This window comes from Pezoporus occidentalis, unplaced genomic scaffold (assembly GCF_034315485.1).
Source record: "Pezoporus occidentalis ecotype Australia unplaced genomic scaffold, CSIRO_AGI_Poc_V1 ctg63, whole genome shotgun sequence".
Taxonomy (NCBI): domain Eukaryota; kingdom Metazoa; phylum Chordata; class Aves; order Psittaciformes; family Psittacidae; genus Pezoporus; species Pezoporus occidentalis.
Window position 1 is genome coordinate 1,891,664 of NW_026915977.1, and position 18,019 is coordinate 1,909,682.

Sequence of the window (18,019 nt, forward strand, 5' to 3'; positions counted from 1 at the left end):
TACTTCAGTTGTTGTTTTCTTCCCATGTCTGGGTCTTGCCACTCAAATGAAGAAATATCTCATGACCCCTTATCTAGGGGACAGGCTCAGAATGCATCTTTTAAGTCTATCACTGAAAACCATATACATTCATTGGGTATTTTTCTCATTACTGTGTATGGGTTAGGGACTACTGGACCAGTTTGTTGATTTCTCTGAGGTCCTGAACCAGCCGATATGTTCCATCACCCTTCTTTACTGATAATATGGGTGTACCATATGGTGACATACATAGTTCCAGCAATCCATCCTCAATTTATTATAGAATCATAGAACAGTTAAGGTTGGAAAGGACCTTAAGACCATCCAGTTCCAACTGCTGCCAAGGACAGGGACACCTCACGCTAAACCATGCCACCCAAGGCTTTGTCCAACCTGGCCCTGAACACCGCACCAGGGATGGAGCATTCACAACATCCTTGGGCAACCCATTCCGGTGCCTCACCACTCTCACAGTAAAGAACTTCTTCCTTGTATCCAATCTAAACTTCCCCTGTTTAAGTTTTAACCTGTTACCTCTTGTCTTATCGCTACAGTCCCTCATGAAGAGTCCCTCTCCAGCATCCTTATAGGCCCCCTTCAGATACTGGAAGGATGTTATGAGGTCTCTATGCAGATAGAGCACATTTACTTAATTAAAAAAAAAAAAAAGGGGGTGTGATGGATGAAGGGGTATGATTTTATGCAGGTATTGCACCATTACACAATGTTATACTCTAAAAGCTTAGCTTGCAAGATGTATTCATGCATGCTTCGCTTGTGATTTTTTAAATTTAAGGTTCATAGTTGTTTAGACATTTTCTCTTGACCCTCACACAGAACAATCTAATCTGAATTTAGAATACTTGGAAAATTCAGCTGTTTAATTATTAAAACAACTTTTAAAACAATTATTAAAACAACTTGTTTTTAACTGTTCTAACCTCTCTAATGATAAAGACAAACCTTCCTTTTGCTTCCACAGTAGCAGAGGTCAAATTCAGAAGCACACACTGGAAAAATCCCATTCCGTTTTGGTGGTGTTCTACACTATCTTTGTCACATACCAAATGAATTTATCTTGTGTACAGCATGCAGTATATAACCCCCACGTACAACAGGTTCACCAGTTAAATGGAACTATTTCCATCTGATTCTTTACATAATTTACATGGTGGTAAGCAGACCTGTTCACACCTCTGATGTTCAAATATGCAACGTGACCTGAAATTCTCTAATGCTGTTGTACATGTGACACCTTTTGAAGCAAATATATGTATCTACTGAGGGAAAGGATAGATCAAAACAGAAATTCAAATGTGTTTTGATCCATGAACCTTTGTCTACTAGAGCAGTCCCAGTGGCACTTATCCATGGATAATGTAAGAAATCAAGTAATTTGAAGCAGTGAAATGGGAACTTATAGTGATTTTCAACCATATACAAATGCACATTAAGACACTCCCTGCATTTATTTCATGGGGGGAAGGAAAACTCAATTAATGCAAAGCTCCTCCTCCTTCTCCAGCTTTCACTTGAACTTTCAGAAGGACTGTGGCTGATGGAAAATAAAAAACAAACAACAAAAATACACTGATTTACATCAAAGAAAACTGTAATTTAATTCTCAAAAACTTTGCAGATGTCCTCTTTTACAGTTTCTCTGAATAGAGAAAGCAAAATCTAACAGATTAAGTTCTGAGTTGTGCAGCTAGTTTCCTGACCAAATAGACTGTATTGCTGCTGCTCATCATCAAATGGATTAAGGAATGAAATATCCTAAGTTCCTACTGCAATACAGTGCAATGCATGTGGGAATGCACCTTCTCTGAAGATGTTTGTCCTTCTTGGGAAGAAAACCAGTGAGGTTCTAATGTATCACCACAGCCCTTTTTTTGACATCTCTCATAGGAAAGAAGCCATTACCTGAAGAACATGAGGCTTTTTTTTTTTTATTATCCTTCCTTTGGAGAGGATACTTATGAGGTCTGGAGATCACCTCAGCTATAATAAGAGTAGTAAGAGTAATGCTTAATATGATTTAGCTGTTTCCTTCAGATGCAGGGGGTTGCCTCCTTCGATGACAAAAATACTGCCAATTTCAAAAGCAGCCTTAATTTACCTCCCTGTGGCCTCCTCTGGACTTGCTCAACAGCTCCATGTCCTTCTTACGTTAAGGACGCCAGAACTGTACACAATACTCCAAGTGAGGTCTCACAAGAGCAGAAGGACAGGATAGATCACCTTAGTCAACCTGCTGGTCACACTTCTTTTGATGAAGCCCGGGATATGGTTGGTTTCTGGGCTTCAAGCACACATTGCTGGCTCATGTCAACCAGCACACCCAAGTCCTCCTCTGCAGGGCTGCTCTCAGTCTTCTTGGCTAAGGTTATTGATATCAAAACAAGGGTATTAAACTATTTTTCTATTTGACGAACTGAGCTTCTTACAACCTCTTCTAATATCTTCTGTCATGGTTTAACCCCAGCCAGCACCTAAGTAGCATGCAGCCACTTCCTCACTCCCCCTTGAATTGGTGGGACAAGAAGGAGGATCAAAAGGAAGGTAAAACCCATGGGTTGAGATAAGACCAGTTTAATAATTGAAATAAAGTAAAATATAGTAATAATGGACTTGTTTCAATACATTGGGAGTCCCAGGGCTGCAACAGTGGTCTCACTAGAGCACAGTAGAGGGGAAGAATCCCCTCTCTCCACCTGCTGATGACACAGCCCAGGAAATGGTTGGCTTATGGGCTGCCAACACACACAGTCAGCTCATGTTATCATATAGCAGTCAATAACTGCTTATTCAAAAGTATCTTAAATTTATCTTTCCACTATTTTCTGTCATCACATTACATAGCTTATGGCATTTTATGCAACACTGAGATTTGCTTGCGCATGGCAGTTGGAACATTATGTAGAAGGTTAGATTTATGGATAGTCAAGCAGTCACCTTACAAAATTGCCTGTGAGACTGAAGGGGATTTACAGAGGACCAAGGAAAGATTCTTTTTGAATAGGAAGCTTATCTAAAAGTCTACAAGTCTTCTAGCCCCCGAAAGTCATGCTGTTAATGGAAAGAACTTTAAAGATAAAACAATAACAACTCTCCTCTTCTTAAGTTCATTATTTAACATGAGCAATCATAAAACTTGAAGGGAGCTTAGGGAAATAGCATTTTAAGTACTTCGGAGCCAATGAACTAAAATCATTTCATGCAGTGCCCACAAAAGTATCAACTCAAGCATATAAACTGTCTAAAATACACATTAAACAAGTGCTCTAAGTAGCCATATTCAGAGCAAGAATTACAAGTTGGCTGAATTCAGGCAGAATGTGTAAGATTATGGATGAAGCACTTTGCAAGGTGTAAGAATCAATGAGTTAAGTAGTTAATGTACTGTTGGCCTCATGAATATGAAGTCTGGTCTGAAGAGGATATTGGGAAGAGGGTGGATTAAATAAACTTGATGGAGAAAGAAATTTGCTGGGAATTATATACTCTGATATATTGAACCATGGAAATCAATAATGTACTACCCAGGCAATGAAGACAACTGATAGAGTACTAGCAGAAACCTGGTCTAATAGAGTAAGTATTGAAAGCAGCCTTGTTGGAGAGAAACAAATGGCAAGAGGTAATAAGCAGCCCAAAACTAAAAAGCTAAGGAAGAGTAAGGAAGGATGAAGCATTATCTGGGCTGATTGTGAAACATAGCTGAGTGATAAAAGGGTCATCTTGCATGCTGAGAAGGCGAAAAGTGATCTGAGAATAGGAAGCTAATGAGTACTGTAGATCACACAGGGTGGGAAGATAAATGGAGGGGTAATAATACAGGCAGCTAGGGAGAGCATTAGCATAAAGAGGTGATAATAGTATGCAACTGGGAAGGGAGACTGTAAAAATCTGAAGATAAATCTGATAATAAACAAGACTAGAAAGAAAAAGCAAGGAAAAATCATTGTGTGAGCACAGACTTCAAAGAACTTGAGTGTATTGTAGAGCCTACAATGGTTCAAATTCAATACCATCAACAGGTAAACTGGATCTTGATTTAGACAGAAACAAGTCCTGCTACACACATCATCTCGGTAAGAAGCCATAGTGTCAGAAAGAATAAGTAAGAATATTAAGACTCCTCTGCAGATTGGGCCAGGTGTGATCTCAGCTGCTCTGTAAGAACCCCAGAAACAACCCTGTTCATTCCCTGCTTTAACTGTGATAGCTGAACGTAAAATTGCATGCTAGAAGACCATCTGGTTAAAACTGTTTTAAGGCCTTGCTATATTTTGAATGTTTGAAAGTCATTTCAGCAAATTTGCTGAGTACAAATTTTCATAGAATATTAAAATTAAAAAGTGCCTTACAGAAATACGAATAAAAGAAAACACCACAACCCAACAATCTCCACATTCCAACAAATGAATGCTGAATCCCACTCCTAGCAGAGATGAATGAATTGCTTCCAAACAAACCCAGCTCCTAAACACAACCAATTAGAAACAGTCACTTAAGTCTGAATTAAACACTGAAGTTTAAGAAATTGTCTTATAAAGTCAAGTTTCATTTTCTAACATACACATGCCACCTGAGGTTGAAAATCAAGGATAAACAAAAGCCTCAGCTACCATTCTATCCAATGTCTCAGGAAAACTGCACTGAATAAACCTCCTAAACACTTAGCCTTGCAAGTCAAACTTGGGACACGATGTGTCACTGCGGGACCCATTAGCATTATGGGGATTTTGTTTAGATAAGGAGAACCAGCACATACAGTCAGAGGTGACATTATGCTTTCTGCTGTCATACTATTTATATCCATGAGAGTGGATTGATTTAAATTCAAGCATTCCTCCTAGCACCAAGTCCATTCTAAGTGATTAAATTCACAAAGACTGAAAGTGAAACCGCATGGGTTAGAGAAAAAAAAAAAAAATCAGCTTTTTTTACTGGGGCAAGCCATGTTTTTCCTTACTGTAGCCCCAGTATGAAAGCAGGAAGGACTGCATTTCAGGAAAAATTCACCTGCTCCACAGTTCATGACCTGATCATGACCACAGGTGCTCAGAAAGGTAGAGAGGACATAGGTCTGGGCTGCAACAACTTCTCTGGACCATGTCATCTATACACTGACCCATAAAAGCCATTAATTCCATGTACTGATGTAGGAATTTAGTTGTGTAGAAAGGCACATGAATTCAGGAGTAGAGTATTTCTAAGACCCTAAAGGAAGGAGAATCAAAGCAGTTTTAAACAAGTACAAGACCTTTACAGCTGAAGTGACAGCAAAACCCCAAATAATTTTGAGGGAGGAAAGGTAGGTCAAACATGGCACGTTTCAAAGCACCCTTAATAAAAATGCTTTACGAAGCTTTCATCATTTTGCGGATCATTGTTTAAGCATCTAACCATGCAGTTAAGAACCTATTGTCATTTACAGGAAGAGCTTGCTTGCCAGTAGTCACCAATTTGAAGGATAAAGGGAGTCACACTAAAGCAGGAGAGTTACACCAGCAGTCAGACTCATTTTTATTTTCTCAAGTGTTCAGAGATCTTAGTACCCCTCTGTCGTGGTTTAAACCCCAGCCAGACAGCTTGTTCACTCACTCCCAGTGAGTGGTGCCGCGCTGACAACAATCGAGGGGCCCCCCCCCAGGCTCTCCCCTTCCCTGCTCTCAGAGGAACAGGGAGAAGGATCAAAAGAGTGCAACTCCCACGGGTTGAGACAAGAACAGTCCAGCAACCAATGTACAACACAAATCACCACCACTACTATCAACTACAACAATGATAAGAGAAAATAACAAGGGAAGAGAATACGATACCACCGGCCAAGAAACGAGTCCCACCCGGAAGCCCGTGTCTTTCCGGGTAAATCCCAGTTACCCCTCACCCCGGTCATGACGTGCTGTGGTATGGAATACCTCCCTGGCTAGCCTGGGTCAGGAGCCCCATCTCTGCTTCCTCACAGCTTCCCCTCCTCCCTGGCAGAGCATGAGCCTCACAAAGTCCTTGGTCAGGGTAAACATCACTTAGCAACAACCAAAAACATCGGCTTCACCAACACTGCTCCCAGGCTGGAATTCAGAACACAGCACTGCACCAGCTACCACGAGGGAGAAACATGACTGCTACTGCTGAACCCAGGACAACCTCCCATGCACTCTGGCACCATTCACCAATTACTTAAATTTTACAACTGTTTTAATCCACTCCAAAGGTTACGCTTTCTTGCTTGTAGGTTGATTACATGTAGTATTAGAGTAGCCTCTCAGTATCCAAAAAGAAGTTGTAATCCCATTGCCACAGACCTTTTTAAAAGAAAGCAAACTTCTGCCCTAGATGAGCTTCAAATCTAAATTAAGACAAGTAAAAGGTGGAAATGTGGAGACCTGCAAAATGCTGCTGAGAGCAGATATGCAGGAATTGACTGCTTTTACTTTATTACCTAAAAATAGCTTGAATTCAAAGCTACTATATCCTTTATAATTAATAGGTAGAAAGAAGCAAATCATATCCGAATTGGATGTCTTAGGTCAAATAACTGTTCCCTTGAAGTACTTGTTGTCAATTACTTCAAAGGGATCTAATGTTTAGATTCCCCTTTGCAAAAAGATGAATTTAACCCCAGTTTGCCAGGGTCCTAATCCAATGCCCCACCTGTTGGATAATTCAGGTTCTCTCCATGACATTTATTTGAAATCAGAGAGTTAGAATAAGGGTTTTATGAGAGTGGGCTCTTTCAGAATGTTCCTTTAGGTATGAAAAAAATGGCTATGTGTTTTATCCAATTATATTCAGCTAGTTCTGTGGTAAGGAAACCTGCACAAACTATGAGAGTTCTGGACTGATTACTCTACTAGACTGACAAAGCACATTTCTTGCCCTCAGACCAATTCCACTGAGCATGCTCCAGTAATTTTCTGCAGAAACAGAGTTTGTATACAAGTGCACTGGTATACTTTATTTTTCTTTACTTTATTAAATCCATATATAATATCAGAAAATCCCTGCTGTTGGTGTTTGCCAGACAATACACAGGACCATTTCCGCTTGAGAGCGGAATTATCCACCAAAACTATTAAAATCTCACTGATATCAGTAAAAAAAAAAAATAAAAAATCAGCATTTGGAATTAGTAATGAGTCTAAGGAAGAGTTGAAAAATTAGATCTTAAGGTATATATACCCCCTTGCATTTCAAATTATGTTTTGGGGTTTATTCTGCTGAAGGATACAGGATCAGACTCATCTTCACCGTCAGAGCTAGAAGAATCTGATGACAAACGAGCAATAATATAAGGGGAAATAAAGGAGGAATGGAAACTTTAAAGAATAGCTTTATAAGTCATTGAAATGAAAACTAAAGGCTGTGCTGATGGATATTTTCCCATTTTCTGACTTGACAGAGATTGTATTGCTTTGGGGTTTTAATTAGAAATTGGGTATATTTTTCTACTCTTCAAGTACACACCAGTATGTGTCAGACAAGGAAGAAGAGGTAAAATGATAATGACCTTGAAGGCAGAATTTAAATTTAGAGGTAGCTCTTTTCCACTTTAATGACTTTTATAGAAAGTGAGACAATAGGATTTAATCATTCAGCACTGTTACCCATATAAAAGTGATGGTGACTTCTAGAGCAGTTCACATCATAATGAAGCATCAGGAAAAGTATTTGCATGCAAAAGACAGAAGCTGATGCAGCACTGAAAGAAGTCAGAAGTCTTTTACTCTCCAGAGGTAAATACATAAAAATTGCCCTTCAGTAAACAGAGTAGTAAAGGGCTCTAACTCTCCAATTTTTCACATTTGTGCTGCGAGTGACAGAAACTGAGATGTATTTGGTAATTAAAGGATGCAATTTAAATTTGACTAGGTTTACGAGCATTTGATGTTAAATGACCTAAACCTTGGCAATGCCACGTCCTTCTGTGCAATTGTGTCATGAGTTTGAAGGTATCTAAATCACCCACTGCTCACGTACCACCTGCTCACATTTACAGGTTTTTCTCTATTAGTGAAAGCAAAATACTCCATAGGAACCCAAAGAACACAAAAAATAGTCCAGTCTCTCAGTGACTAGTTACTAAGCTTATTTCCTAAACTATATATATGTATATATATTTAGTGTCTTTAGATGTTATGATTTTTTGTGGAAAGCTGTTCCAGCAAAAGAGGTGAGTGCAATCAGTGTATTCAAATTTGCACATTCTATCCATAAGCGATAGAGGACCTGACTCCCTTTATCTGACATATTCTATCCATAAGCAGTATATAAAGGACCTTACACCTTTATGGACTTCTAAGCCCTTCTGCTTCTCAGCTCCTGGATATGGAAGTACACATACATTGACATGTAATTAATACATTAAAGCACAAAAGTGGTAACTTCTACAGTAGTAGACAATCATTAAGTGCCAGTCACTTTAATTTGTTAGCCAGGTATAGTCAAACATTTTTCACTATTGGATGGTAGGCAGAGGGAGAAGGGAAAAATAAGTGGTTTTGCAGCCAAGATTGCTACTGAGATTTCTTACTGGTGGCAACTGAAAGAAGCAATCACTTCCCAAGCAAAGCCCCAGCCACAGTCGTTATAATCTCAGATTTACAGGCACTTAGGCTTTGCCAATGAACACTGAAAACAAACTCTCAGGCAGATGCCTACCAATTAAGCTAAAGGAGCAACTCCTGTAGCTGGTAAATGCATTGAAGAAATTGCCACCTGTAGATAAGGAATCCAGACAGTCCAATTTAGAAATCACTAGCCCTCCACCCTGCTGAAAGGCACGTCCTGGCTATACCATGCTTGTCCTTTGTATCAACATTCCCTTCCTCAGTGGGAAGGTTGACCACTGAGGAAGATGAGATTACACTGTAAAGCTGCTCAAAACTCTCATCTGATGTAAGAGAGCAAGTCTTAAAAGACCGTTTTCTCATTTTTCCTCATTTTGGGAATTTTTTTTTATGGGGGATTCAAATCACATTTATTAAAAAGTTCACAACAGGTGAAGAGGAAAATGCAATGACAAAAATATTCCACTGCAGCTGTTGGCTCAATGTCAGGTCAGCTATTAAACTGTGAGGAGCTAATCAATACAGCTCCAGCATTACAATGAAAAAGACAGTATCTGCTCCAAGTTTTCGGGCACATTTCATAGGAAGGTTTGGGTTGAAAGGGACCTTACAGGATCAGCTGGTAAGAAGGAACAAATTTAAAGGTCAGTGTTAACACTTTCATCCCCTCCCCATGTTTTAGTTCCTTTGAAAGGTGAAACAGACTTTTTCAGGTTTAAGACCAGTGTCTACTCCCAGGAGCTGACCTCTACGTGTCTGTGTTCTTACATTAACTTTGTAACACTCCAACTATTATGTCACCATTTTTCTACTTTCTTTTTCATATGCACTTGATATTTTGTTACGTCACTGTTGAAAGGCATTTGTAATGTGATTATTCTAATAAAGCCTACAGATTTGTCTTTGAGAAGTGTCACTTCTGCAGACAAACCATTCTAGTGCTAGTTACTCCATAATGCTGACCTCCCAGAACACACTGTAGCTGCTACCTTCTGCTTCTCCCCAGAAGGTTTGTTACTTTAAATTTCCTCATATGCAAGGTGGCACATTTCAGACACTCAATAACAACCTCTTGTTACTAAACCTGTCTGGTTTGTCTTGTTCCTGATGTCTTGTCTTGGATGGGCCTGGACAACAAGGCATCAAGTCTGAAGCTATTTAAGTTAGAAGCCAGGCGTGAGAAAGTAATGCTAGTAAGTGTGAGTGATGCTAGTAAGAGTTAACTGAAAAGAAGTCTAGGAGTTTCAATAAATTTGTTTTCTTTTGCTGCAAAAATAACAAGAAATTAGACAGCCATAAGTATTCAGAAATTTGACAGCTCTTTTAAGATAGGAAAATATGATTTTAGCAATCTCAGCAAATCCAGCCTTCCAGTCAGAGCAGGATTGCTGAACATCACATAAGACACAAATAAGTACATGAGGAGAATCCAGGTTCCTTTAGAACAAAACTAAAGAGAACTTATGAGCTCATCCAGGTGACCGACAACCATGCTGGGAGTACCATCTGATGTCCTGCTTAACCCACATGTCATGCAAAGCACTATAAACAGCCACAACTCACAAAGTAGTAGAGGTAACAGCTCAGCTAAATATCAGAACAAAACACGACACAGTCCAACAAAACCTTCACCACAACTTGACCTAACACGACTTGACATTGTCTCACATTTGCTTCAGCTCTTTTCAATCTAGTGTCATACAAGGCAAGAGATTGTCACTTGAACTGTCCAGAGATTTGGGTTGTCATGTTCATAGGGCTAATTCCCTGTTGCCACACTGCTGCTGGGCACAAAAGGTAATTTTAACATCAAGCTGGACTTTGCACTGGTGATCAGGGCCTGTTTTAGCTATACCAAACACACAACCGGGAAAGTAGATGAAATATCCTATAGGCATTAGGGGTTGGACTCGGGGGACTTCTGTGCTGCTTCTTGCCTGCACCATATTAACTTCAAAACAGACTTTCACAAGCAGCAGAGCTTAGGTTTCCGAATAGTAGGACTAAGTTTCAAGCCTATAAAATAGAGTGATGGTAGCAACTTGAGACAACTGTCATTATTCGTAACACCAAACCTCACCTGATTTAGGCCAGAATTAGTGTGAAGGGACCAGTTTGACTCACTATGTTGTCCAGAAGCTATTTCCCTTCTTTCATGTTAATACATGACATTTATAGACTGCTTGCCCTTTCAGACCCAAACCCTGCTAGCTCTTTCTACAGCAAAGGCAGAAAACTCTCTAATCCATAGCTGAAAGGATTTTTCATAGCCTTTTCCAGAGGATTCCATTCATAGGAAAATGCTGAACTCCACAAGTACAGAGGAAACACAACCTATGATCAGCTGTCCATCAAAAACAAAAGGGGGTAATTTTGCCTACTAATCTTCTCCAAAAGCTGTGCTGACAAGAGGCTTGTGCTTCTGCATGTTGAGAGGAAGCAAGAACATTGCCAGCAAACCAGTGACAGCTCCTCTGCAGGCAACAGTCCTGCAGCGTGGGAAGGAACATGCAATTGTAGCAGCAAGCGGTTCTGCTCTCCATTACTGATGTTTATGGTTCTTCCCCCACCGTGCATGGCTTCAGTCATTTATAAACAGAGGAAAATCATACACATATATATATATGCACTTCAAATTGTTTTCTAATGAAGGTGAAAGCATTACAGAAGAAATTCCCCTCCTTGCAGAGATGAAAATAACAGGTCACATCTACACTTCAGCTCCTCTTCCCCCTACTCCATTCATATCTTAATATTAATTTACAGCAATAAAGAAGCCTGTAATAAACTACTCTGTGATGTACACTAGCTTCCATGCATTAACTTCAGCTTTTATATTCAGATACTTACTAGCAGAAGGCGTAACATTCCTTACTCTTTGTTGTTCTGTGAAGAGCTGCTTACTTGCTTAGAGGCAAACTTTAAGCCTTCTCCCAGGAAATAAATTTCTCATCTACCTGGTTGTTTCACCAGGTTGGGTTTTCTGCCTCACATTCCCTTGAATAATTAATTGCATAAAGTAAACTGTTTGCACATTAACTTCTTTAAAGTGCATTTTCCAGTTTCCACTACAAAGTACCAGGTCACTGAATTATGTGAGAGAATTAGGGTGAGGGAATGCCACTAAATGAAAGAATAAGGACAAACAGAACAAACAAAGTTTTTTAAAAGAAGCTATTATTTATACTATTGCTAATTCTATTTCACCTCCCAGGCATTTAGTATAATTTCCCTAAATTCTGCATTGGAGCCTGTCCCCTAGGACAAATAGTCCCCATAGTCCTTCAGTCTGGCTCTCCCTTTGGTATGCGTTTTCCTCTTAACTCTTCTCCTTTCCTTCTGCTAAGACCCAATAAAAATGCATGGCATAACCAGAGGTACTGGCACATATATCATTGTGCCCTCTCTTAAACACTACAGATAAAATTCACTTACAATTCAGTAACTACAATGCAAAGTCATTATCACCAGGATCTTCTGAATGAGCAGGGCTAACACAACTTAGTGAGCTTCCCCATCAACTATGGGTCAGTTTATCACTTCAAGGTTTGTACTCTCTGAACTACACTTATTGACATTGTTGACTCAATCTCTGGTGGCAGTGTCAATCTGCAAAGCAAATCCTGATCCATACTGCAGTTCCAATTCATATGCTGCACATGTATCATTGTCACTTTGTGCCTTTACTCTTTTGCAATGCAGTGAATAGTACCAACTCTTGCTATGATTACACTGATTGCATTTGCTTCTGAAAATATACTAAAAAAAAAAAAGCTAAAAGCTATATGGCACTGCATTTTCAGTTGTTTTTTCCCCCCTCCATGCAACAGTAAAGACGTGGAAAGTCTTGCAAAGTCAAAGAGACACAATAGAAAACTGAAAAAAACTGAGACTGCACCAAATACATTTCATTCCTCTTCCATTGCTAAAACCAACCATAATTAAAAGAAGTTAAAGCACAAAATCATGTAAGTGCCCAATTACTAGGATGTCACTGGTGCCTACAATGGGACACTGCATAAGTTTGTTGTAGATGCGCAGCCTGATGCTATAAATACTGAAGCATCCATCTGAATAATAACCTAACAACAGAAGCTAATTTATCAGATGATGGCATGTATACTACCATAATTCAAATCAAAACGTGAACCAACGCAGGAGGTATAAAAATCCTCATGAACCAACAAACAATTTGTGATTACCTGTTATCCATGTTGGTTCAGAACTGTTACAACATTGTAAAGGGAATACTGTCTTCTGCTAGAGAACTTATTTTGTTCAGATACACACAGAGAAAATGTGATGCAGTCTGAAATCCACAGTTTGATGTTATTAGTGACAGTGGAAATCATTTGTTTACCATAGGATTCCGGTTGAAATAAGTATTCCAGGTATATATTGGCTTACTATTCATGAATAACTCATTCTGACGGTACTTGGTGAGGTATAAGTGTAAGCATGCCATGCCAAGCATCACAAAGAACCCTCCTTTAATAATTTACAACATTGCATGGTTTTATTCTGGATTCCCTCACTGCTAATATGTTTCTCACAGTGGGGTAGTATGGATGTTCTCAGTTTGCTGAGCTTTGAAGTCAAATAGATTATATGTGTATGGAAAATTAAATACATCAGAATTTGGATTTTTGGATGTACACTGCAGAATCTTATTACTTTTTAGTAGACAATGCATTATGCCATTATAACTAAATACTAAATTTATTAAAAAGATATTTCTAAATGCTGCAAAATTTTGAATTCTTTACTACAACACTTCTCAAAAAAAAAACAAAACGACCAAGTACCACCAATTCCCCACACATATTCTTTTAAAGTACTGGGTTAGGAAAAGTCATTTAGAAGCAGTTTGGGATATAGCAAATTGAAGATATTATGGTAGGATAAAAGGAGGTGGGACAGGAAAGATCCTTCAATGCCCCTCTCCCAGTAGAAGTCTCAATTCCTTTCAATTCTTTTGGCAGCATATACACCCTCCATAATTCAATTTCCCAAGGTAACATTTATGTTGAAGAGTTGAAAAAAAATCTGCTACTTCCATATGACAACTTCATCTAAGCAGGACTATAATTTTATCGTCAAAGTAGGGGTAGAGTACATGGTGCATCAAGAATAAAATATCAGGTTAAAGACAATATTTCCCCAGACTGTTAAAACACAGGAAATGGATTAGGTGCCTCAGTTATTCCTATCAGGTAAGGGAGGACACATGACCAGTTTGTCTTACCCTACCCTTATTTTGTGCTTTTAGATGATCAACATCTTCAAATGTTGGGTTTGGTTGTGGTCAGGATTTCCTCAATGTCACAGGCTCGTTTATATAAATCATTATCAGAAAGCTGAGTGTCCCCATAAAACTAGTATTGGATTGCAGAACTAATAGATAACTGTCTATTACTCACAATATAGATGAGTATTCACAGAAGACACAAATCACCAGTTTCTCCTCCTCTATGTTTTATAGCCATATTTCCACATGACTTTGAATAGTTTTATTGTGGTCTTTTCAGTGTAACTTACAGTTTTCATACAACACTAGGGGAAAAATATTTTCCTAATTAAATATAAATCTATAGCATTGCTTTTCTACAGTTAGTTTAATAATGACAGAAAATGTTTCTCTGACTTCTTTGGATATCAGAGTTTGGTGCATCCCTAGAAGTAAATAGCCCTAACAGCAGGGAAGAACTGAAATCAGCTTTTATCATAGAATAATACTGAAGACACCTGGAAAAGATAAATTGCCTTTATTTTTGTCTTGACTCACATCTAGCCTAAAATGGTGGAATTACTTATGTGCTTTTATATTATAAAAATATAAGAAAAAGTTATAAAGGACATAAAAGATAAAGGCCACTCAGTTTGACATAAAAAATTGGCATAAACTCATGTGTCTGACTCTTCTTAGAATGAGCTACCCTGCTGACAAAAACATATACCATGGAGTACAAAAGCCTTCATTCAGTAACAAGCAAATGGAGACAAATGCAAGATTTAAATAGCCCACACACACAACTCTAACAGCCATAGCTGGTCTTTGGTAGTTTTTGGTACTTCCATCACCTGTGTGCTCCTAACCCGTCCATTTCACTAAATGGTACTAAATGTTTCCTCCCATAATATGTCTGAAAAAGCTCCCTTGAATGCAGTGAGATAGAACAAAGTCCATCTTCCTTGGAGGATGCAGAAAAACCTCAAACTGAATAGGTTTACACAAAATGATTTGTGTTTGAATAGTGCTCCCCTGTGAATACAAAATACTTTATATAAAAGGATTATGAAGAGATAAACTAGAACAGTGAAAGTCTACACAGAGGAATCTCATATCCCCTCATGCCTCTGATACAAAGCAGGCTGTAAAAAAGTTATTTGGGAATGCCAAGCAACAGAATTTGAGAATAAAACCTTAAAAACAATAGAGGCAGATACATGAGTAGTAGCTCCAGCAAAGTAATACACATGGTGCTTGCCATTGGTAGAATCCCATGGAGATGCAGGTCTCTGTGTGGAGGTCAATACATGCTTTCATACTGATGCTGTGCAAGAATCTAGAGCCTATGGTTTCTTAGTGTGCCTTGTACATCCCTAACTTTTATTAAGCATACAAGATACTCCTTTTATTTTCTATAGTTAATGCACATTTCTGCATTAGGGACATTTGTATAACGTGGCAGACAGGTAGCAATATACATCCAGACAGAGGATCCATCAGAGAAGCAAGGAATTTTCTCCACCTGAAGTTTTTGGTCTTGACTTCCCTCAAGAAAGGTAACAGTGATGGGAAGTGACAGTAAAGAAGTTTCTTTTGAGCAATGCTCAAAAAGTAGTGACTTTTTCTACTTCCTTGTGTACCAGCCTAAGCAATTTTCAGTGATCACTTTGCTTTATGGTCTCTCCAGTCTCTTCTCTTGATGGTCAACAGAATTCCCTTTGCCATGCTGCTGTGTGTGACCAATATGCAAACAGAGATTGACAGAAGTCATCCAGCTTTTGACCAAAGTTTACACAGTTCAAAGATGCTATCCCAAGGCAGCAGATGGGAGAGCAGTTGAACTTCAGCTTAAATGAAAGCTTCTGTTTGCAAAAATATGCTGCAAAAATTAATTTGAGAAAATCCCCAGTAGCAGCCTATAGATTTGTATAGATTAAGAAATTTAAAGTCTGTACACCATGGAGCTGTGGGAACTCCCACTGTGGCATGCAGACATCCCAGTGAATTACTGCAGTGTTGGGGTCACACAGTGCACACTTGTGAAATGCTAACTCCTGTCACCTTCATTTAAAAAGCCCTCAACAACCGGTGTGCTGCATTTTGATAATCACATCTGAAATGTCACAGTGTGGGCAACTGCCCTGTAATACATCACTTTTCTGTTTAGTCAGGAAGAGATAAAAAGAGCACAGGAAAATAATAGATGATATGCTTCATTTTTAACACTTCTTTATGGAGGAAAAAGAACCTGTAAGGCCTTCCAAACCATCTGTTATCTGAACGTGTCAGATTGTTACAGATGAGAGACAGTTTACTTTTAATACCAGAAGAAATTTATAGGAATTCCAAGCAAAGTTCCATTCAAAACATATGGTAGTATCCATAATGCACCTGGTTTAGTGCTCTGCAGTCATTACTTTGTGGATTTAATTGTTTGATCATTATTAGTCTTTTTTAGACACAAGATAATCATCAGATGTGCTTTAACAAAAGCTGTGCAAGCCAAAATGATGCAATTCTGAATGAAAATGAATTACACATTTTAGTTAACAAATGAATGAGATGTGACTGTCTTAGGCTTTCAGGTAATATTTCATAACGGTACTATTTTCTTCAAGTGGCATTCAATTCAGACTGAAAAAGGAAAATACTTTAAGTGTAAATAATATAGCTATATTGGATATTCAAGGTGAAAACATTCAGCTTTTCTAATCCATTCAATTACTGCACACTTGAATTCAGAGTAGGTTGCAAGCACATTCAGAAACTATAAGCCTTGAATTAAGAAACCCTATCAAGTAGAAATTCACATAACTAACTTTCAGACTGTCCTGTTTATAATGAATAGATTGTTTAGTTTGTTTTCATTCAGTTTCTATTCACTGCCCTGGGTTTATGTCTGGCTTCCCAAGGAGAAGATGAAAGTGGCACAGAGGAGCTTTTAGGTGTAACCAAGATGCTCACAGACTTACCAGTGATAGCTATGGGCAGACAAACCTGATGGGTTTTGGGACTCAGGAGAGGTCTCCTTCCCAGGCTGCTAGAGCCCAAGAACCCCAACATCCCTGTCTGGGGGACAGGGCTCCCGTGGTTTGCATTTTTAGATCTAACCAGTGAAACTGAGCACATGCTCCAAAGATGCAAACATACACGCATAGAATGCGCATAGGCAATGTTACAGATCAGCACAGATCAAGAGCAGTGCTTTCACCGGCAGTCAGCCCATGTCCATATCCAGCCTTCCTTGCAGCTGTCTTCCCAGATTAGCAATCCTGCCATAATCACTTCTCTCCCATTGGTCTTCCTTTTGCTACATTTGCACCCAAATTTCCGATGGGTTTACCTAGGTGATCTTGGCATTAAATGATATCATGAATATAGTTACCTCGGTACCAGTCCCTCATAATTACCATTTAATTGTCCAAAGTTTGGCTGGTTTCCCCCTTGGTAGACTGAGATCTGTCCATTCCTTATGGCACTACCTGTAACTTTGATCAGTGGAATTTAGAGGGTCATAAAGCAAATGAGCCATTCATAGAAAGTAGAAGAGTCAGTGCTTGATGGTTAAAGGTTTAGCTTTGTTTCCTTTCTTACCACTGCTGGAAAACAGATTAAAGCTTCCATTAAGATCCAATTCATATAGCAAGAGTTATAAAACTGTTGGATTGGAGATTTTTTTAGCCCACAACATAAAATTCCTTCTCCAATACAGAAACAGGCAGGAACAGGACATTTACCCCCATGTTATCAGATTTAGCTGTTGTGCTAAGGAGCCAGATAAAGCCTCTTTGAATCAACTACTGCAGAGAACTGAAGCTGGTCCTGATACAAAAAAAGCTGCTCCCCTAGACACCATCTGATCACGAAAACATGAAAAGTAATAGTTTAAGTAGAATGCAGACATTTTGAAAGCTTAACACATTTCTCATAGAACTAAGATGTCACTTCCACCCTAAGTATTGCTAGTGCATTTGTCTTTGACAGAAGAGAGGAACTGTGCACAAGTGACCAAATAAAAGCAATTGCTCCCCTGAGGTTGACTGCACATGTGTAAACAAAAATACATTTGCACATGTTGTATGCCTGACCCATGCACTGCCCATGGAAAAGTACCTTTGACAAACATTAGAGTGTCCCTAACAACACCAAAAGCTTTCATCACATTTGAGAGAGGTCACCTGGAGCATTG